Raw genomic sequence first — 22,858 nt, forward strand, 5'->3', positions numbered from 1 at the left:
CCGGGGCCCATGGCCGGCACAGAGCCAGGGTCCGTGGGGACGTCCCCACCTGTCACCTCATGATGTGTTCATCAAGAGCAGGAGGGACATGATGACCGTCTGCAGTGGCCGGCAGGAGGAGGCTGAGTGGGTGCTCCCTGGGTGAGAAACTGAGGCCCAAAGAAGAGAGAGGGCCTGGCCTGAGCTCACCGTGGGCTCTGGCAAACCATTTCTCCTTCTTGGCAGCTCTGCCGTCTGCCTTAGACCAACCAACTCACCGTTCAACCGTGTCTACCGAGAACAGTACAGCGTGGAGCCCGAGACCACGGATTGGACATGGGTTTCATCCCAGGCTCTGCTCTGTACTTACTGGGTGACTCTAAGCAAGTCATCTCCCCTCTGTGAGCCTCAGTTTCCCCATCTGTAAAATGGAGGCTGCTCGCTGTTACCCTCTGACCCGGGGTGAACAGAATGGACGTGGGATTTAGAGAGACCTGAGTCTGAAACACGGCTTAGCCTCCATCCAGCTGTGTGGCCTCAGGTAAGCAGCTTGCACTCTGGTGGGGATGCTTTTCCTTGTCTGCTAAAGGACGCCCATTTGAGCCCCTGGATCGAACCATACCTGAACCTGACCGCTAACATCAGCCTTCGTAGTTATGAGAGCCACTCAATTCCCCTGGTTTGTACTAGAGTCAGTTTGGTTTGCGAGACCACCGGGCACCTAAAGACAGAATCTCCTTAGCAGCCAGGGCAGGGAGCGAAGTATATTGGGACTCAAAGATTGTCTCAACTTGCTGAGGGACTTCAGATGAGGCCCAAAGCTCTGGGTCGCGGGCGGTCACCAGAAAGCAACACCCACGTGGCATCCTCCAGTTCCTGGGGCTGGGGGTGGCTAGTGAGCACCTACCCTGACTTCCCCTCTTGTTGTCCACTCTCAGAGCTGCACCCCTCCATCTCCACTTACCCTCCCTCATCCCACTTCCAGGCCTGGCGATTACCATATTTCATTGCCTCTACGATGCATCATTATTTTGCGTATGAGTAAGAGAAAAACCTCTGCGAATTACACCAGACACGACTCCCTTATCACACAGTATTATTACTTGACAGCTACTTAAAGAGCTTTTCTTAAGACTGATTCAAATATAGATTTTCATCCCTTTTTCACTCCCGGGTTAGGTACATAAATGGAAAATGCAAGCGGTTCGACTTTTCCTAAAACTATTCCGGGTTCTGAGTCTAGCTCTTCCGAATTGCTCTTTGCCCCTGGAGTCACTGATGTGGAGTTTTGCACAAGATCCCAGCTCCTAAGACATCGCGTCTCACACAGGGGGCTGTCCCAAGGACCCCCTTCAAGCTGGTGACACCCACCTTGAGAGATCCTTGAGGGTACCGCCCCCGTCCCCCTTGCATGACCCGAACACCATGGTTTGTCGACTGACACTTTGTGGGAGGCTGTCGTGGTTGGGTACTTAAAACAGCACCTGCTAAATCTGCTTAAAATTGTGCCTAAGAGTCTCCCCTGAGTGCCTCTTTGTTGCTCAGATTGGTCTCTCTCTCTCTCTCTCTACGCCACCTCAGCAGGTGAACTCACTGCCCTCCCCCTTAACGTGGGACCTGACTCCCAGGGGTGTAACCCCCCTGGAAATGTGCAACATGACTCCCGGGGATGAGCCTGGACCCAGCATCGTGGGGCTGAGAACGTCTTCTTGACCAAAAGGGGGAGGCGAGATGAAACGAAACAAAGCTTCAGTGGCTGAGAGATTTCAAATGGAGCTGAGAGATCACTCTGGTGGACAATTTTACGCACTATATAGATAACACTTTTTAGGATTTAATGTATTGGAATAGCTGGAAGTAAATACCTGAAACTATCAAAATACTGCAACCCAGTAGCCTTGACTCTTGAAGATGATTGTATAACTATGTAGCTTACAAGGGGTGACAGTGTGATTGTGAAAATCTTGTGGATCACACTCCCTTAATCCAGTGTGTGGATAGATGAGTAGAAAAATGGGGACAAAAACTAAATGAAAAATAGGGTGGGGCTGGGGGGATGATTTGGGTGTTCTTTTTTACTTTTATTTTTTATTCTGATTCTGATTCTTTCTGGTGTAAGGAAAATGTTCAAAAATGGATTGGGGTAATGAATGCACAACCATATGATGGTGCTGTGAACAGTTGATTGTACACCACGGATGATTGTATGGTATGTGAATATATCTCAATAAAACTGAATTTAATTTAAAAAAAGATATTTTTAATCACACACAAGTAGAAAGTATAAGCAAATAAAAGTCACCTCGCAGGTGCTGGCTCAAGTAGGTACTTAATAAATGTTAAATGGTGGAAAGAATGAATGATTGTGTTGTATGGGAATTATGACCACGGATGAAGGAGTAAATTGCTAACATGCTCATTAAAAAACAAACAAACAAACAAACAACAACAAAAAAAAACAGTGCTGGGGCACACAGCAGGTGCTCAAAAACTAGTACTCAGATGCACAAGCAACTAGCTAAGTCCAACTTCAAAGGAAGTGAGGGTTCAGAGGTCAAGCAATAGCCACAAAATCACACAGCCAATGAAGGAGAGGAGGGCAGAATTCGAATCCAGATCTAAAAGAATCCCAGGCTTTTCCTCACCTGTTTGCGCCTGCTGCCAGCACTTCCAAAGAAATTTTCTAAAACAGGCAGGGCGGGGAGAATTCAAATCCATCCAAGCCTTCAAATGCACAGAGTGAGGGGTTGGAGGTCTTCAACCTATAAATTAGGAAGAAGTGGGTGGCATGTGTTGTCTGGGGAGGGAATGAGGGGACAAAACAATGGGCTGAGTCGTGTCTGAGCTGTGTGCCCCTGGGTAGGTGACTCAAACTCTCTGGGCCTCTGTTTCCTCATCTGTAAAATGGGTATAAAAAGTCCTTGCTTCCCCCCAAAATACACACTTCTGTGAAGTTTGCAGAGCTGTTTGCAGCTTTGCAGCATCTGGTAAGTGGCCGATAAATGGTGGAGTTTTCTTTTTGTTTCTTCCTGGACTGGCCAGGTGGACCGACGAGCAACCGCAAGCCTCTTGACGTGTGGGTCAGTGAGAAGCCCCCCCAAAGCCCATCTTGGGGTCCGCTGCTCAATCTGTGTTCTCCGTTCAACAGACAGTGAGTCCCTGGAGGGCCTCTTTCTGCAACTCCAAGTTCCGGAAACATCTATGGAAGGATGGAGGTGACAGTGACAGCCAAGACTGGCCAGTGGGACCCCAGAGATGGGAGGAAAGAGATGGGGTAAGTTCCGCCAGTAGCTCTGGCCTGAAGCCTGGAAGTGGCCCTCGTTGCCTCACTCACTCACCCCCACATCAGACCAGCAGGGCCCGTCTGCTTTGCTTTTGAAATGTATCCCAAATCCGTCCACTTCTTCCCTCTTCTCTGCCTCCATCCTACTGCGGCCCCCATCATTGCCCACCTGTCCCTTTCTGGGTCCCCAGCTCCCACCCTCAGCCCCCACACTCTGTCCTCCCCGCAGCCGCCAGAGGGCGCCTGTGCGCTCCTGAGTCAGGGCCCGTCCCTCCTCTGCCTACAACCCTCCATGGCTCCCATCTTCCTTGGGGGAAAAGACCAAATCCTCCCTGCAGCCCACCAGGCCCTGCATGCCTTCCCCTCCTCCCGCTCTCCCCCTCGCTCCCTCCGTTCCAGTCACACGGGCCTCCTCGCTGCTGCTCCAACTTGCAGGCCCGGCCCTGCCTCAGGGCCTTTGCATGGGCTGTTCCCTGTGCCTGGAAAGCTCTTCCCACAGACAGCTCCGTGGCTCTCTCCCTCACATCCCCCAGGCCTTTCCTCCATCATTACCTCCTCGGTAAGATGGAAAAAATGAGGACACTCCCAAGCCCCGTTTCCTGCTTTATTTCTTTCCTCTCACCACCACCTGACATAAGAGGGATTCGATTTTGTTTATATACAGCAGGTGCCCAATAAATACCACCCCCCCCCCGGACGAGGGAAGGCACAGATGTGGAGGAGAGAGGTGGCCGCGGCTGAGCCAGGCACTGGGCCTCCCGGGCTGGCCGCGGAAGCATCCACACCGCCCCCGGCTAAGCCCTTCCTGTCCCCTATGTGAGCCGCCTGGGGACCCGGGGGCCCGGCCAGACACCTGCTGGGCAGGAAGCAGGGGCGGCTGCTCCAAGCAGGGTTGATCCCTTTCCTGGTGGGAGCAGGGGCCCGGCCCCTCCTGGTGCACTAGGTGGTGGGGGGCTGAGCCGGACCTCGAAGCCAAACAGACCGACGCAGCGTACAGAAAGCACCTGATGCCGATTTAGCAAGAAAATCTATTTATTTCTGTGCTCCCTTTCCTCTCACTCTGAGCCTCGTGCTTTTCTACAGTGTTCCCTTGTATTGAACCATTGGACCCTCCCAAAGCTCTTGGGAGGCTGGGGTTACAATGATCCCCATTTTACAGATGGGGAAACTGAGGCCCAGAGACACAGAAAACAAGACAGAGCTGGGATGCAAAACCCGGCCACTGGGTCCCAGAGTGTGATTTGTAACCACTGACCCACAAGATCTCGATAAATAAGGATAAGATGTGGTAATGGTTAACTGTCAGGAGATTTTCGGGAGCCTTTGCCATGTGCTCAGCCTGGGGTGGAGGAAAAGCAGTCTGGCCTCATTTCCACAACCCAGAAATGTGAGCCCATTTTAGGGGAGAGGAAAACTGAGTCCCCGAGGGAAGAAGTGATTTCTGGAAGGTTCTATGGCCTGGAAGAAGCAGAGCCCAGAGCTGGTGCTAAATTTACTAAGTCCTTCCCTCCAAGAGGGGCAGGTCAATCGGGGAGTGCACTGCGGTCAGCTCACACCCAGTGAGTGCCCCACTGGGGTGCAGGCCCTGCATGGGAAACCCCCAGCCTCCCCATCTCACAGACGGGCAAACTGAGACTCAGGGAAATTCAGCCACTTGCCCAAGCTCTGAGACTGTCCCTGCTCCCAGAAAGGTAAACTGAGGCTCGGAGAAGTTCAGCCGCTTGCCTAAGCCCCGAGACTGTCCCCATTTCACAGATGGGCAAACTGAGGCTCGGAGAAGTTCAGCTGCTTGTCCAAGCCCCAAGACTGTCCCGATTTCCAGAAGGATAAACTGAGGCTTGGAGAAGTTCAGCCACTTGCCAAAGCCCCGAGACTGTCCCAATTTCCGGAAGGGTAAACTGAGGCTCAAAGAAGTTCAGCCACTTGCCCAAGCTGCTTGCACACAGCCGGCAAGAGGCGGCACTGGGCCTCGAACTCAGGGCCTCCTGATCAGAATTGGAGCCCTGGGCCCTCAGCTCTGCAAACCTGAACCCCTGGAGCCCAGGTCTGGGATGGAAAGTCAGCCCTGGGGGTGTCTGGGCTCCTTCAGGCATAAAGAGGGGAGAAAAAAAACAACACCTGACACCAGCTATATTTTTAAAACTCTCACAGCAATAAGGAGGCTGGCCCGTCAGTGCAGCGTCACATCCGTGGGCAGGCAGGGGCCCCGGAACACGGGGACATGGCTATTTTAAAGGGGCTATTTCTGGAGCCGAGGTGAGAAGACGGGGCAGAAGGCAGGAGCAGGAGCAGCTACGGGGAGTGCCACGGGCCAGCCCAGACAGGAGCACACAGAGCCACCTGCTCGGTGCAAATGCTGGGGCCACCACCAGCCAGCTGGAAGGCCCTGGGCCTCTGGGAGCCTCCTCCTTTCCCCGGCAAGCCAGGACGTGCTTAATGCAAAACACACATACTGGGCTCTCCTGTGTGATGGACACAGCAGAAAGGGGCCACTAAGGAAGACACATGCAACATCAAGACCGTGCAAACCTTGGGCAGAGGCGGGGTGGAAGGGCATGTTGCAAATTCAAATAGGGTGGTAGGGGAAGGCCTTACTTAAGGGTGAGCAGAGACCCAGAAGTGAAAGAGGGAGCTGTGCTTCTATCTGGGGGAAGAGCATCTAGGCGGAGATAGTCCTGGGGCAGGACCGGGCCAGGAGTGGTGGAGGAGCAACGAGGAGACCCGTGGGGCTGGAGCAGAGGGAGCTAGGGGGAGAGCAGGAGGAGGGGAGGGCAGGGAGGGGACAGGGCAGGGCATGCAGGGCCTGGTGGGCCACGGGGAGGACTTGGCTTTTTCCCCCAAGGAAGGTGGGAGCCATAGAGAGTTGTAGGCAGAGGATGGACAGGCCCTGACTCAGGTGCTCGTTGCCCTCACTGCCTCAGGTTGTTGAGGATTGAATGAGTTAATCCATGGAAAGTGTTCAGCACAGGGTCCGGGACACAGTAGGTGCTCAATAAATGCACACTTGTATTATTTTTAGAGACTTGGTCACTCTATCCTAAGTCTGAGGTCTACCTCCCTCACAGGGACCTGCGAAAACCCGGGAGCAGAGGGCAGCCCCTGTTGCTGGGGATATTTTGTGGGTTCAAAGAGGACACATTTTCCTCCCTCATGTCCCTGCTAGCCTGTCCCAGGATGGAGAACGCTGATGGGCCCAGAGGCATGACTGGTGATGGCAACACAGATCAAGGCTGGGGCCACTGGGGGCAAGGGAGCCTCAGGATGGGGTGGGAGGCTGGCACAAAGAAAGCCAGACACTGGCCCAACTCCACTGGCTGTGTGACCCTGGGCAAAGCACACCCCTTTCTGAGCCTCTGTTTCCTTATTTGCAAAAGGCAGGCAGCAGCTATACTTGTCTCACAGGGACATGCAGATTAAACCGGACGGTGTGTACAAAGCGCTCGGCAGGCATCCTGGGGCAGGGGCAGTCCGGCCTTTTGCCATCATCTTCTTCTTCACACCCTTTGGAAAACTTCCAGTCTGGGGTCTCCAGGTCAGAGAGGCAGCCTTATTCCCCAGACAGCATCATGTCCCAAGGCTCATGAACTAGTGCTGTTAGCATGAGGTGGTGCTGCAAGTGCTAGAAAACCCACAAGAGGGGCTAGAACACGAGAAGAGTCATTTATTGTGGCACATAGATCGAACCCCCAGGCCAGCTTTTTGGGGGCTATTCTGGCCACCCCACAATCATCGGGGCCCAAGCTCCTTCCATCTTTTTGATCTCCCATTCTTATCCATGATGTCTGCCTCATGGTCCAAAATAGCTGCCTGAGTGCCGGCCATCACCTCCACACTCCAACTGGGGAGCATACATTACCTCCCTTTAAAGGCATTTCCAGGAACTCCTGCTCATTTATCCCATTGGTCAGAAGTGAACCATGCAGCCACAGGTGGCCACAAGGTACTCTGGGAAATGTACTTTCTTCTCCCCCCAGATGGCCACGTGCCCAGATGAAAACCACAGGGTTCAACTCCCATGGAGGAGGGGACAAGGGATATCGGTAGCTTTGCCACACACACACCAGTGTGTTTGGCACTCTGGAGTGGAAGAAGTTGAAAGTCATCAGGGCCAGTCCCCCGCCTCCACGCCAGGATGGTTTCCACTCATTCTGGGGTTCACTTCCCCAAAGACTCCCCAAGGTTGGAGTCGGACCTGTGCTTCCCAAGCTCCACAGCCCGAGGCCCCAAGCATCCCACAAGCCACCAAGGACACCACCGATTCATCTCCTCCTTCTCCGTAAACAACTGTCAGGGAAAATAAATAGTTTTTAATGGGCTCATTAATTGAATTCAGGGAGAAGTAACCTTCTCCCCGGGCCATTGAGAGGGTCAGCTCGGAAGCACATGGAAAAGTCCATCCCGGCTCGTCAGGGCGAGGGTGGAGGGGACCCGAACTCCCAGCAAGGCGAGGAGACCCCCAAGTGGTTCTGGCTTCGGTGAAAATCTCGGTGGGTGCTATCGTGCCCTTCACACTTAAGAAGCATCCAAGTCTCTGCTCCAATTCTGGGAGGGCTGCTTTGTCCAGCGACGATTTAATGTCTTTTTTTTTTTTTTTTTTGCTCTTGTTGCATTCATTTTTCAGGTTCTGCCTACTTATGCCAAGGATGTACCGGTTCCCATTTACAAACATGAAGAGTTTTTCCTTTTAAGTTTTAAAAGGGAAACGGCTTTAAGAAAACCATCTAGTAAAAGGGACAAATATTGTGATGAGTGATTGTAATTTGGGGAGGACAGTTTTAGGCAGAGCACGGACGCGGAGTCCAGTCACTTGGGTGCAGCCGCAAGAAGGTCAGAACTGATCAGCCCAAGCTCCCACCCGCTGGGGGCTCTGGCGATGTTGCCGTGACTCGGTTTCCCCATTGTGGCTGCCTGCTCTTCCTCGGTAAACTTTTCCAGCTCTCAGGCCTGAAGCAAGGGAGTCAAATGAACACTATGGCTGGCCAAGACTTAAAATCACCTGGTCACGTCCCTTGGGGGGCTCCTCTGACCATCCCCCCGGGAGGCAGGAAATCTCAAGACTGTTTTGGAGACCCTGGCCCCCTGTCACCTGTTCTCAGACCCCCCGGCTCGAGGCCAGAGACTCAGACACATCGCTCTCGACTGCCATTTGTCAGCACTTCTGTACCAGACACTGCAGACACTCAGAGGCTCAGAGAGGGTGAGCAAGTGGCTGAGGTCACACAGCAGCGCTGCCTGGAACCCCCTCCCCTAGAAGCCACTGAGGCTGCCTCTCCCTGAAATGTCACCTGTTCCGAGCGTTATCAGAGTGGAGCCAAGGGACACAGGCTCTAACCGGCCCAATGCTGGGCTCTTCCCGCCATTTCCTGCCTTATCGGGACAATTAGAGCGTCACCAGGTGGCGGTTCCTGACAGCCAGGTTGGCCGGTCTGGGGGGCAACAGGATCTGGTGGAGTTTGCTTTCTCGAGAGATGGGCACACACACCATAAAATAACCACAGAGCATGTGAAAATAAAAACGGGTGGTGGATACGATGACAGGATAGGAGTCTGCCTGGCAAGAAAAAAAGCTCCAGGCAACTGAACGGCACGTGCCAAGGCCCTGAGGTTGGAACGGGATATTCAGGGTGGCTGGAGAAGAATGAGCGAGGCGGACAGAAGCAAGAGATGAGGGCGGAGAGGATGGGAGAGGCCGAGCTTGTGGCCGCAGAGGAGAGTTTGTGTTTTATCCCTGTGTCTCCTCCACTCTTCGTGCCTCAGTTTCCCCACCTGCAGAATGGGGTGATGGCCACCACCTCTCTGGGCTGTTCCAAAGATGAAATGAGAGAATGCACGTGAAGCCAGCCCTGGGGCAGACCCCTCACTGAAGCCAGCAGCTGTTATTATGGGGGAGCAGGGGATCTTGCTGCCCGCCTGGGTTGCTTCCTGCCAATTGTGATTGTTTGGGGGATTGTGGGTCTTTGGGGCTCCATCCCCATCTCCCCTGATTGTTCACAAAGATAGGAGGATTGGCAGGGACAACACAGTCATCAGTCCTAACTGTGCACCCAGCACTGTATCGACACGTCGCCATTCAGCCTCCAGTGACGTGGCAAGAAATGTCCCCATTTTACGGATGAGAAAACCAAGGCTCAGGAGAAGGAAACCAAAGGGTTTGCTGCATAGTGACAAGGAGGGCTGGGCTGGTATCCAAACTTCAAACTTGGGGTTCTTGGGCCCCTCCAAAACTTTCTGCCAAAGCAGTCAGGCAGAAGTGCCAGGCGAGACCAAAAGAAAAAGTCCTGCAACTTGGCGACCCTTACACTTACACACACACACACACACACACCGTCTTGGGGAACAGAATCAGCACTGTGACAAGAAACCCTGGCCGCTCACATTTTCCTGCATTGGAAATTACCCATTTCCAATAATCCATCAGCAGTGTGGCCGAGAGGACTGTGCAGTGAGCATTTGTTAAGTGATCTCGGGCGTTCTCGCCAGTGGGACATTGGGGAGGTGACATTCACGGACAAGCCCAATCTGCCTGATTTCTCTCGCCGCCAAAGTTTTCCCAACCTTGGCACTCCTGGCATTGCGGGCTGGACGATTCCTTTTTGGTTGGGCCTGAGCATCACTGTGGGGTGCAATAGTCAAAAACTTCCCCAGGCACGGCAAAGCGTCCCCCAGGGGTGCAGAATCACCCCCCGACCCCAGTTGAGAAACCACAGGCTTGGCAGATACCGGTTGGCAACTGGGCAGCCTGGCACCGAGAGCAAACAGGTATGTTCCGGAAAGGATGAGGGAACGAGGCCAGCTAGAGAATTCATGGCACTGCCCCGCGGGAGCTTTTAATTTAAGTTGGGTTTATCGTTAGGACCAAAATTAATATAATAAGAGCTAACGTGCATCGAGAGCGGACGCTGGCCCAGGCCGGGGTCTCGGCCTGCCCCCCACCGAGGGATCGTGCCCGTGCCTCTAAAAACAAGCACCAAGGTGGCTCTGGCTCCCAAATCCATTTCACAGCCCAGGAAACCAACCCAGCGACCCCAAGGGAGGGGTCCCAGGATGGGGTCAGACCCCTTGATTTCCCGTACCATGTCGCACTATGGTGTTTCACAGGGGAGAAAACAATAAGAGGCTCCAAGGATGTGAAATGGGGCGATTTCAAGTAAAATCTAGATTTCTGGTGTTTCCTAAGAAAACCAGCAGATCCGGCCAGGAAGCCATTTGGGGTGTCCCCGGAGGCTGGGGGCAGCCTGCCCGGCATACACCCTTCATGGAAGGTCATTGCCCAGCCCTGGTGTTGGTCCCGCCACGTCTTCCTGCCTTGGTTTCCTCTCCGAGTGAGGACCCGGTGAGGCTGTGTGACCCTGGGCAAATCCCTGTCCCTCTCTGGGCCTTGGCCCGACAGCCGTCCCAATGGGTGGGTTCTGAGCGCCACTGTCTCGGTTGGTGCTATTTACACCCAGCTCTGGGGGGGCTTTGGGTACACTGGTCGCCTGTGTTTAAAAAGCAACTTGGTAGCCGATGACATTTTTCTGGTTTTTAAAAATATGTTCACTGTTCCCCCAAACAGACTACAAGCTCCCAGGGACCAAAGTCTGGGCCTGCTTTATTTATGGCTGTTTCCCCCCAAATTTTATTTTTATTTGCTTTGACTTAAATAAATTAAAATAAAGATAAATTAAAAGCTTACATAGTGCTTTCTGTCTGCCAGGCATATGCTAATGCATCTATTTCTCACAATAACCCAATCAGGAGGGAGGGATGGTTCTAAGTACCCATTTTACAGATGGGGAAACCGAGGCACACACTGGCTACGGAACTAGTCTGAGGCCCCCTCAGCCGGTGAGGGATTTGAGCTCAGAGTCTGGCTCCTCTGTTCCTTGGCAGCCAGCCTTCAACAAATGGGTGAGTGAATGAATGAATTGGTGAGTGGATGAAGAAATGAATGCTCGCACACCCGGCTTGGAAACTGACCCTCTCCTGAGTCAAAGTGGAGCTCACCCCGCGAGGGGCCCTGGAAGCCGGGGTCTCGGGAGGGCCAGGAGCCCCCCAAAGCAGCTGCCTGCCCTCCCCGCCTGGCTGCCCGGGGCCCCCCATAGCTCAGCTCCCACCAGGCGGCTTGCCCGGCCCTGCCGCAGAAGTGGGGCAACCTTGATTAGGCAGCCAGTGATGGGGAACGCCCCGATTTGCAGCCGCTGAGTCATCCTGACATCTGCTGGACCCCATCGAGAGGCTGGGGTGGGGGCGGGGCCGCTGGGGGACCCCCGCCGGGTCACGTCCCGTAGCATGCCAGCACTGCCGACTCCTGTGGCAAAGAAAGTAATAACCGCAGCGACGGCAGCAGCAGAAACAGCATCTATGTCCCTGGCGCTGCTCCTTACCCGCATTAACTCATTTAAGCCTTCCAACAACCCTAATGAGATAACAGAGGCTCAGAGAGGTTGAGCAACTTGGCCCAGGTCACACAGCTGAGTAGTGACCGAGCGGGGATTTGAACCTGGGCAGCCTCAATCCCATGTCCATGCTGAGGAAGGCAGCCCCCAGCCCTGGAGTGTCTGCAGCAACGCCAGCCCGTGAACTGTCACCAAAAGCATGTCCTGACTTCTAGAACCTTCCAGCGGTTAAGAATTCAGGTTCCGGCATCAGTCGGTCCCAGGTTAAAGAATCTCTGCTCGGTCACGTATCGGCTGTGTGACCTCAGGCCAGCCTCCCGCTCTGTGCCTCAGCTTCCCTCTCTGCAAATCGGGGCTCTGAGAACCGCAGCTGGGCTTCTGGAGAATTTAAGGGTAAAAGATGAGGAGGATGCGTCTAACAAATGTGCTTCCTTAGCAGAAGGCCTGGCACGGGGCATGGATGCCAAATAAGTCAGAGCAGCTATTCTGTCTAACCCACCCCCCTTACCCAACATCCCCTCATTTGCTGATCACGGGGGTTAATTATAAGCGGCATTAAATTATACACACACACAGACGTGCCGAACTCGCTTCCCCAGAACCCCTGAATTTACACCAACACTCAATTACCCGCCCGGCGGCCTGACAACACAGCATCCACCCATCCCCTCTCCACTGGGCCTGGGGTTCCGGAGCTGCAATGGCTCCTCTCCGCACGGCTGGCACACCGGGCATCGTGGGACAGCCATCGCGGCTGGCAAAGGATGCCTTGAGACCCGCAGGAGGTGTTTCACGCCTGGCATCTCGACGCCGCTCGCCATGAGATGTTTGAGAGTTGAGAGAGGGGTGGGAGGCTGGAGTCAGCCAAAGGTGCAACCTCATTTTACAAGCCAGGAAGCTCCCGCCCAGAGAGGGCAAGGGGCAAAACAGTGGTCACACAGCAAGGGAGAGAGAAAACAGAAACAGGATAAAAACGGGGATTCTCGGTTCCCCAGGCGGGTTCGGGGGGAGAGGGGCTGAAGACAGATGTACTTCCCACAAGGGCCTAACAGCGAGGAACAAAAACTCAAAAGCCAGACGGAACCACACAGTCATCAGTCATAAACGGCACCCAGACAAAGAGTGCCCCTTTGAAATGGGGCATCTGCAATTCAACCCCACTTCAAAGGCTGAATTCAGGGCGCACCGGTTACCAAGCTCCGAGCCCCCAACCAGGGTGGTTTTCCTTGGGAATCGGAGAGGAGCGGGGATTTGGAATCCCTTTAGCCTCCGTGGAACGAGCAACGACCCCCTAGTGTCCAGCCCGGCCAGGGGTGGCCCGGCAGCTCCGCAGAGGAGCAAAAAAAAAGAGCGAGAGAGACAAAAATAAAGCGATGTGAAAGTTGCATCCCTGTCCGTGAGTCACTGCCACCCGCTCGTTAATTTTCGCCTCCCCAGAAGTGTAAGCCAATTGATTTTTCAAATTCCCCACGCAGTCAGCCCCTCCCTCGATGCTATGGAGGTATCAGCCAGAGACCAAGCAGAAACAGCACAGCGGGTTTCTTTCTTTCTTTTCTTTTCTTTTTTTTTTTTCCCTCCCTTAAAGAAAGGAAAAGAAACCAAAAAATTATGAAACGCACTGGACATCCTTGAGTTTTGGGAAAGCCAGAGAGGGTGAAAAACTGGACCACGGAGAGACCCAGGTGTCTGCTCCGATTTCCTGTGTGTCTCTGAGCAGAATCTGCCCGTCTCTGGACTATCACTCCTGGAACAGAGTAGCAGCCACCCCTTCCCGCTCCACCGCAGCACCCGGTAACGTGCATTTGAACCTCCGTCCCTTTCTAGCATCTTCTCGTCAATCCCACAAACCAGCAGCTTTCTGGTTCTGGGCAAGGGAAGGGATGTGGGAAGAGAACAAAATGCAGGGACAAACTGTTCTCCCAGTTTGCAAAGCCCTTGAACCCTTCCTCCCCCCACAACACAGGTGGGTGGTGGTGTGAAAGTGTCTGGGTCCCCACGGCAGGGTTTTTATCAGTTTGGCACCGGCTCCTGTGCCAGGCCCGGAGTTGGCAGTAATTCCGTCCTCACCTACCTCCGCTGGAGGCTGAGCCTCCCTGCCTGGTAAGTGTCTGGGGTCTCTTAAAATACCCCACGGCGGGCACCATTTGCTGCAGGGAAGGACAAAGCAAGGGCATCTCATGCCAGCTTCGCCTGAGACAAGCATCCTCCTCGTCACAAATTCTGGGAAATGGGATGCCCACCTACCGGCACAGCCATCTTATCTTAAATGCAGATAAGAACACGGTAGGTGTTTCCAAATCCCTTCCTAGGGTCCCCGCTGCCCTGCGGAAACCCCGGAGGGGTGTCACAGCCGCCACCGTGCCCCCCAAACCCCCCACACAGCCCTGAAATCCTTCCCCGGCTCCAACTGATTCCGCAAATTGAGTCCTAATGCAGTCGAGGACGGGAGAGATCGCTGTCGGCTGAAAACATTAAGCTTTGTCAATTATCCCCCAAAACCCGCCAGGTTTATAAATATCCACCTTTATTTTTAGGGTTTTCCTCCCGGCTTGCCCCCATCCTGAACTCTCTCAACGCCCCCCTCTTCTCCCCCATGTGCACAGCGGCTGCACTCAAAGTCAAGGGAAGCAGGTGATCGGGGGGCCACGGGGTGGCTGGGTGGGGTGGCGCATGGCGCAGCGGCTGGGGACAGTCGATGAAGCCACAGGTAAATCTGCACCCAGCTCTGGGAAGTGGCCGGGGAGGTGAGCACCGAGCTGGGACACCTGTAAAATGCTGCTTGGTGTCGATTTGGAGGGCGGGAGGGGAAACCGAGGCACGTCCCCAGAAGCCAGTGGCTGAGTGGTTGATGGTCAGCGGGTCCCGGCTCTGGGGGGCCCTGGCAGAGCCCCCCACGCTCTACCCAAAAGGAGAATAAAAAGAGGGAAGTGAAGGCTCCGGAACCATCCACGAGCGCTACCACTGAATCACGGACATCTGCGAAGCTTCCTCTCGGATACCGCAGCCCTGAGCCTCGGAGGACAAAGGCCTCGTGGCTCCAAGTGGGGTCCACTGGCGTGCCAAGATGCCCAGATCCCCTGGGAAGCAGGGAAAAAAGAAGGGAGCTCGGAATAGTTGAAGAAGAAGCAGAAGCACGGCTGTGGGTAACTGTCACTGAGCGGGCGGCGGGGACCTGGTTTGGAGGGCTCAGGTCTGCACCCCCAAAACAGGGGCCTGGCAATGGACACTGGAGGAGGGGGAATCTCCCCCCACCCAGGCAGCCAGCCAGCCCCCCACCCGACCCCTCCAACGCCCTCCAATGCCACCCCCGGGCACGCTAGAATTACCCATCACCCATCCCCTCCAGGGGATGAGGGGCGGGCCGGGCCACCGCCTCTGGGGACAGACACTGACACAACAGCACCAGCCCCCACTGACCCCCCAGGAGGGACCAATGTCATCGGCCAGGGTGACAGGAATAGAAAAGGCCGTGAGCTCACCAGCCAGCCTGGGTCTCCCGCGACGTTTTGTTTGCCTGAGCCCAATTACACCAACTCTCAGAGCGACGGGAGTGTGGTGGTCCCCAGGGGGCTGGGGGGGGCTCCCCATGCAGAAGTGCACTGTCATGATAAAGGGCTCCCCCACCTTGCAGGTCTGGGGAGCGGGGGGGGGCAGGGCAGATTGATGTTTTCTGGAGAGGAAGGTCAGTGACAGAAAGAGATGCCGGATGGAGGGCATTGGGGTGGGGGGTGGGGGTGGGCAGGGGGCTCCAGCCACAGGTCCCAGCTTGTGGGCGCTGGGGGGTTGGGGAGCGGCCGCCCCCAGCCCCAGCTGCCTGCCTTCCGCCGCCAAAGTATCAGCTGGCAAAGGAAGAAGAGAGGAGCCAAGGGACAGAAGGGAAGATTGGCAGGGGGAGGGGGGTACAAAGGAACCCGGGGAGGGGGAGGGGAGCTATGCAAACGGCAGAATCGACCGAGTCCCTCGGCCATTAATAAAATAAAACCTCCAGCAGCAGCTGGCATCACAGGGGCAGAGGCAACGGCTGTGTCTCTCTCTCCCCTCGTGGGTGGCCAGCAGCTCCGAGGTTAAAGGAGGGTGCCCGGAACAAAGAGGGGGCTGTACCCCCTGCACCCCTGGAACAGCAGCCATGGGGGAAGAGGGCATGGAGGAGAAACTGGAATCCCAGCAGCCAAAGTCAGGGTGGGGGCTGGTGAAGGACCAGAGAGGGTGGGAACCCAAATTGGGGACCCCTTGGGGAACCTCCGGCTTTGTCCCAGCTTCTCGGCATTCCTTGAGCTCGCCTGGGACAGGGGACGTCTCCAACCCCCTTCACCAGCGGCGGCGGCGAGGCTGATTTTTCAGGGGTTCAGTCAAAGGTAAAACCCGTCAGATGCTCGGATTGGGGACTCCCCAGATTGAGGTGGAGGGAGCAGGGGAATCCCAGCTGAGCAGGGGAAGAGGCACCCCCTGATGGAAACACTGGGGAGGGTGGCTGATTTGGGGGATGGGGCCCGAGGCATGGCTCAGTTTGGGGAAGGGTTGCTGAGGAAGGGGCGTTCTCAAAACTGCATATTTGGGGAGCCACTGAAGGAGGATGTGAGATTGGGGGAAGGGGGTCACTGAAGAACAGGTTCCAGATTGAGGGGTGGGGGTGTGGCTGAGAAAATATCCCGGTTTATGGGGTGGGGGGCCTGATTTGAGAATTTTGGAGAGAAAGTGCATGAATGGGAGTTCCCCAATTTGGGGGGGGCTCTAGTGGGCGAAGGATCCAGGATTTGTGGGAAGCAGTGCCAAGAAGGGATCCTAAATCCAGGAGGGGAGAGTGAACTTGACCCTAGACTGGCCGAACCCAAGCACGCCGGGTGTGGGGACGCTAACCAGTGGGGGCTCCCCTTAGAGCACGCCCTGCACCCCCCGCACCCTGCGCCCCCTTCAACCTGCTTCCGACCGACCCGCCCCCGGGATGACGTCACCGCCACCCCCTACTCCCCCGAGGGGGCTCCCGGGGCGTGCAGAGCCCGCGGGACTGACAGCTTCAGGGGCGGCTTCCCCTCTCCGGGATCCCCACGGGGCCCCCAGCTCCCAAAGGGAGGTCGGGGTGCCCGGCGCGTGCGCCCATCCGCGGGAGCCCCTGGGGCCGGGGGCTGGGGTTCGTCCCGCCTGGGGGATGGGGAGGGGGAGCCGGGCCGCAGAAGGGTGGGGCAAAGCCAGGGTGCCAGAGGGGCGCCCCGCCTCCAAGGGATCGACGGGGGTGATGGGGGAGAAAGAGGATTGAGTCAGGGGTCCCCCGGGAAGGGAGATCCGGAAAGGGCAAGCGCTGGGCGCAGCAGCCGCCCCGGGGCGCACCGGCCGGTCCCGTGCGCCCCCCACCCCCCAGTCTCCCATCTCGAGCCACCCATCCCAGGCTCATCTCCACTCCAGAGCGCAGCGCACCCCAACACAGCGCCCCCTGCCTCCAAAACCCATCCCCGGTCCAGCGGGGACCAGCACCCCCTCCACACACAGACACACGCACCGCGCGCGCGTCCCCACTCCGCGCCCCTGCCTCGCCCGCAGCCCCGGGTGGTGCAGCCGGCGGCGCTGGGCAGCTTCCAACGGGGGGCTCCGGGCGATCGCCGCCCAGCCCCCCCCTCACTCCCACGCCGCGGGCGAAGCCACCAGGCCCCCATCGCTCGCCGAGCCCCCCTCCCCGGCCCAGCCCCTCGCGGGCATTGTTCGGACGCAGCCCTCCCGACGCAGCGCTGGGCGGGCAGCGGGCTGCAGCTGAGCTCCCTCGGAGCACAATGGCCGTGCGGGCTTCCCGGGCACAAAGCCGGCGCGCTGCCCACTCCGCTGCCGCCGAGACACCCTCCCCGCCCGGGCCGAACGCCTGGATGGCTTTCGGAGAGGGGTGCGGGGGAGGTCTTTTATTTTGGTGGGGGGACACGGAATGCATGCATGCGTTCCCCCTTTACCTGCGGGCGGGCTGGGCTGGGCTCCCCCGGCTCTGCCCCGCTTCACATCCTGGCTGTTGCATGGAGTCCGAGCCGAGCCCCGAGCGCCAGCGGCTCGCGGCGTGCGCGCGCCGGCCGGGCTGCCGGGCGGGCGGCGCGGGGACACTCACTGCGGCTCGCGCGCCCCCCGCCCCGGCCCAGCCGGTGACGTCACCCCCTCCGCCAGCACCGCCCGCCGCCCGGCCGGGGGCGGGGCCGGCCCGCGCGCGTCACTGCGCAGCCGCGCCGTCGCCACGCCCCCCTCCGCCAATGAGGCGGTGCGGGCCCGTCACGTGGCCCGGGGGCGTTTAAAGGGCCGCGGGAGCACGTGGGGCCGCTGGGCTCGGCGGAGCACGTGGGCGGCGGTGGTGGCGGCTGCGGCGTCCGCCCGAGGGGCCTCTCCGGCCGGCACCGAAAGGCCGTGGAGGATGTCATGCCGGTGCTCGCAACCCTGCCGGGGCTCCCCAGTGCCCTGGGGGTCAAAGCCAGCCTCCTCGCTTTGGCCCACCCTCCACCCTGCCCCCCAGCTCCGGGCTCCTTGGGGTCCCTCCAACAGGTCCCTGCTGTCCCCTCTGCCCGGAATGCTTTTCTCTCCAGATCTTTCCCTCCTCCTCTTTCAGATTTCCACTCAAACGTCAGTCCCCGGGAGAACACCTCTCTGAGCACGGCCACCAGCCATCCCATCCTCCCGTTTTCATTCTAGTCACGCCAGGATGTGATGGCATGAATGAGGGGACGCAGGCAGAGCCCTCTCCTCGGGGCCTGGGGATCCCTAACTATTGATTGAATGAGTGAATGAATGGATGAGGGAGGCAGAAGAACCATTTACACGCAGCTCTCCTGATGACCTGCCGTGCTGCGGTGGAGTTAGGACAGACCAGCTCAGACCCTGACTTGCTGAGCCTCAGTCTCCCCACGTGCAAAAATGGATTTCTTCTCCGGACCTCAAGCTTCCGATCTGTGAAAGGGGTGGGGGTGGGATAGGGGGTGGCAGGTGGGCTCTCCTCCTTTAGAGAGTGTGAAGATGAGTTGTGAGAAGGTGCCTGCCTGGCCTGTGGATGGGTTCAAAAAAGAAGAGAGGAAAAAAAAAAAAGGGTAATATGAAAAAAGACACCAAGAAAAATTGAAAAAGTTTTCTCAAAGATCCCCACCCAGATTGCACATCAAGCTGTTGAGTTTTGAGCCTGTGGAAAGTATTTATTTCTTCCAGGTACATATTTGGAGAGGGCCAGATGCCCACAGAGGGACTCAAGTATAGAATTTTGTGTTGTTGGTTATTTTTTTTTTCCCCCTCTAAAATCATTGATTCATTCATTCCAGGCTAAAGATGCAGATAAACAAAAAAGCATTAACCCCGGGAACAAGATGGTAAGGCGGAAGTCATAAACAGGAGAAGAGAGAGGAGATAATGAATAATTAAACAAAGAATCTAAATTAAGCTCCGAGTTTCTCAGCGGCCAGTGCATCCTCCTTTCTGTCTGGATGACCGTGACCTGGCTGTCGACAACTGGGCCTCGGTTTTCTCGTCTCGATGCAGGGGGGACACAGCCCCACCTTAAAGGATGATGTGGGATGGTCCATGCATAGATGTTTAACACAGTTTCTAAGACACGCTAAGTGTTCAAGCCTTGTGTGCTCAAAGGAGGCAGAGTGAAATGCCAGGCTCTGGAGGGGCTTGGGCATGGCAAGTGCCCCTGTCCTGCTGTGTATAAGAGGAGGGACCTTGAGTGAATCCCAGTGACACTCTGGGCCTCACTGTCCCCATCTGCAAAAATGGGTGCCTCCCAAGGGTTCTTGTGAGCAAAGAAGAAAACAAGGGTGTGAGATACAGTGCTGCAAGTACCCAGTAAACTGATCTATTCAGTCTGTGCACTGGGCTGAAAATATAGAAGTAAACAAAACAGGCACACACACAAACACACACACACAATCCCTGCCTCCTGGAGTTCACACTCCTCACACATCGTTTGGGATAAAAGCCCAAGTCCACCCTGCAACCCACAAAGCCCTGCATACCCTGCCCCATCTCCTCCCTGCCCTCCTCTCCTCCCACTTTCTCCCTCACTCCCTGCGCTCCAGCCCCACAGGCCTCCTCGATGCTCCTCCAACTCACCAGGCCCAGGCCTGCCTCAGGGCCTTTGCACGGGCTGTTCCTTCTGCCTCTGATGCTGTTTCCCCTGCCTCTCCCAAGTTCAGATCCCCCCAAGCCATCGAGTCTCGGAGAGCTCCTCCCCAACCACCCCACTAATGAGGCCCTGAATGTTCGTCTTCATCCCAGGGCCAGATTATTTAACACGATTCGGAATGATTTTATGTTTTTGCCAGTTTGTTTTCTGTCTCTTTCCCTCTCTGGCCCCAGTTTGCCCATCTGTAAATGAGGATAATAATAGTCTCTCCCTCCTAGGGTTGCTGAGAGGGTGAAAAGAGTTACAGCCTGTCCATGCAGGACCCGGCACAGACTACAGGCTGAAGGCGGCTTTGCTCGATCAGTGTGGCCATATAAATGGGAAAGCCAGGATCACTGGCCAGAAATGGAAGGTGACCAGAAAAATCAATAGACAAGAACAGAATATTCTGGTGAGATCCGGGCATCAGGCAGCCCCAGGAGGTTGACACATATCAGAAAGCCCTTAAGGATGCAGCAGCAGGGAACCAAGACTTCCCTCCCACAAGCCAAACCTTGACAATAATCCAGGAGGGGAGAATAGTTCTCTCCAGGGGTGTGGCTTGAACCTTGGACCTTCACACTGGGGAAAACACTAGAATTGGGAAGTGGGGCTTGGAGGGCACCTGGCAAGCTGTGGGTGTGACTCATTGTTTGTTGGGTGAAAAGTTTAGTCAATGAACATTTCCCTTCTTTGTGGGGGGCCCCTCTCTTCCCCACCCTCCCACCCTTCTCCCCACCACTGTCTCCCAGAACCTGGTAATTAGCTCCGTTGTGTTTTTGTTGAGACAACTGCAGGGGAACCAGCAGCCAACCATCAACTGCCCATTACTGTGTTTGTGCACAGCAACTCCTCCTGCAGGCTCAGGGTCCCAGCCTTAACAAGGCAAAGAATCCGGCCCTAAATCCCCTCCAGAGAGCTTGAAAATATCTCCCCTACAATGCTGCCCCATGGCAGAGATTCTACCATTATCAGGTGTTCTTTCCAATTAAACATTGCTCTCCCTGCAAGTTCACTTCCAATGCCAAAGAGAAAAGGGGCAAGTGGGAAGCCCCCTTTTGCTGAGTGCCTGCTCTTCAATGGCTCCATTGATTCAGCTTCTCAGGTAAAGGTTGGGGGCTCTGGAGTCAGGCAGTCATGGGTTCAAATCCTGGCTGTGGCATTTGACAAAACTCAACACTAGTTTATGTTAAAAAAAAAAAAAGGAAGAAGAAGAAGAAGAAGAAGTATTCAACACTAGAAAAAAGATGGGAACTTCCTCAAATTGATAAAGGACATTTGTGAAAAACCCACAGCTAACACTACAATCAATGGTGAAAGAATGAAAGCTTTTCCCCTAAAGTCAGAAACAAGACAAGGATGCCAGTTGTCACCAATGTTATTCAGCGTTGTGCCAGAAGTTCTAGTCATAGCAATTAGGCAAGAAAATGAAATGAAACTCCTTAAGATCAGAAAGGAATAAGTAAAACTATCTGTATTTGCACATGACACATCCTTGAACATAGGAAATCCTAACAAATCCACTTAAAAAACTATTAGAACTAGTAAATGAGTTCAGCAAGGTTGCAGAATATAAGGTTATATACAGAAATCAATTGTATTCCTATACAGTAGCAATGAACAAACTGAAAATGAAATTAAGAGAACAATTCCATTTTATAATAGATGAAAAAAGAATAAAATATTTGGGAGTAGATTTACCAAAAGAAGTGCAAAACCTATATACTGAAAACAGCAAAACATCATTGAAAGAAATGAAAGACAACCTAAATAAATGGAAAGACATCCCATTGTTCATGGATTGGAAGACTTGCCATTACTGAAATGGCAATGCTCCCCAAAGTGATCTACAGCTTTAATGCAATCTCTGTGAACATCCCAACTGGCTTCTGGGCAGAAATTGACAAGCTGGCTCTAAAATACGTATGTATTTGCAAGAGACCCAAAAAGCCAAAGCAATCTTGAAAAAGAACAAAGTTGGAGGATTCACACTTCTGGATTTCAAAACTTACTTCAAAGCTACAGTAATCAAGACAGTGTCATACTAGCATAAGAATAGATAGATTAATCTGTAGATGAGTATTGAGAGTCCAGAATAAATCCTCATATTTATCATCTATTGATTATCAACAAGTGTACCAAAACAATTCGACTAGGAAAGAATACTCCTTTCAACAAATGGTGCTGGGAAAACTGGAAAGCTGCATAAGAATGAAGTTGGACCCCTACCTCTGATGATAGACAATAATTAATTCAAAATGGGTCCTAGAGCTAAATGTAGGGCTAAAACTATAAAACTCTTAAAAGTAAATCTTCATGACCTTGCATTAGCCAATGGCTTTTTAAATGTGACCCAGAAAGCACAAGCAACTGAACAAAAAAATAAATAATTTGGACTTCATTAAAAATGTGTTTCAGTAGACATCATCAAGAAAATGTAAAGACAACCCACAGAATGAGAGGAAATATTTGTGAATCATGTATCTGATAAAGGACTCGTATCTAGACCATAAAAAAGACTCTTACAACTCAATAAGAAGAAGACCAATAACCCAATTTAAAAATTGGCAAAAGATCTGAATAGATATTTCTCCAAAGAGGATATACAAATGGGGGGCGGGGAGGCATATCGGGAAAGGCAAACCAAATGCACAATGAGATACCACTTCACACCCACTAGGATGACTATAATCAAAAAAAGACAGACAATAACAGGTGTTGGCAAGAATGGAGAGCACTGAAACCATCCTACATTTCTGATGGGAATGTAAAGTGGTTCAGCTGCTGTGGAAAACAGTCTGGAAGTTCCTTCAAAGTATAAACATAAAGTCACTATGAGATGCAGCAATTTTAGGTATATGCAACAGAAATGAAAATATATGTCCGTGCACCATCGTGTATGTGAATATTCATAGAAGCCTTATTGAGATTCGTCAAAAAGTGGAAACCACCCAAGTGTCCATCAACACATGACTGGCAAAGGGAAATAGTCTAGCTGTACAGTGGAATATTATTAAGCCATAAACAAAATTGAAGTTCTGATAATTAATACAACATGGATGAACCTTGAAATCATGATGCTGAGCGAAAGAAGTCAGACAC

At 54.3% G+C, this 22,858-nt stretch overlaps 1 protein-coding gene across 1 annotated transcript in view; it reads right to left on the reverse strand.

The window, feature by feature from the left end:
• The window catches only part of PTPRS (protein tyrosine phosphatase receptor type S), a 110,742-nt gene extending 93,047 nt beyond the window's left edge, over positions 1-17,695 (reverse strand). Inside the window, exon 1 of the mRNA XM_037823898.1 lies at positions 17,574-17,695. The gene's annotated coding sequence lies outside the window, so the exon portion shown is untranslated. The remainder of the gene's footprint in view (positions 1-17,573) is intronic.
• Positions 17,696-22,858: the final 5,163 nt, after the last annotated feature.

This window comes from Choloepus didactylus (assembly GCF_015220235.1).
Source record: "Choloepus didactylus isolate mChoDid1 chromosome 25 unlocalized genomic scaffold, mChoDid1.pri SUPER_25_unloc1, whole genome shotgun sequence".
NCBI lineage: Eukaryota > Metazoa > Chordata > Mammalia > Pilosa > Megalonychidae > Choloepus > Choloepus didactylus.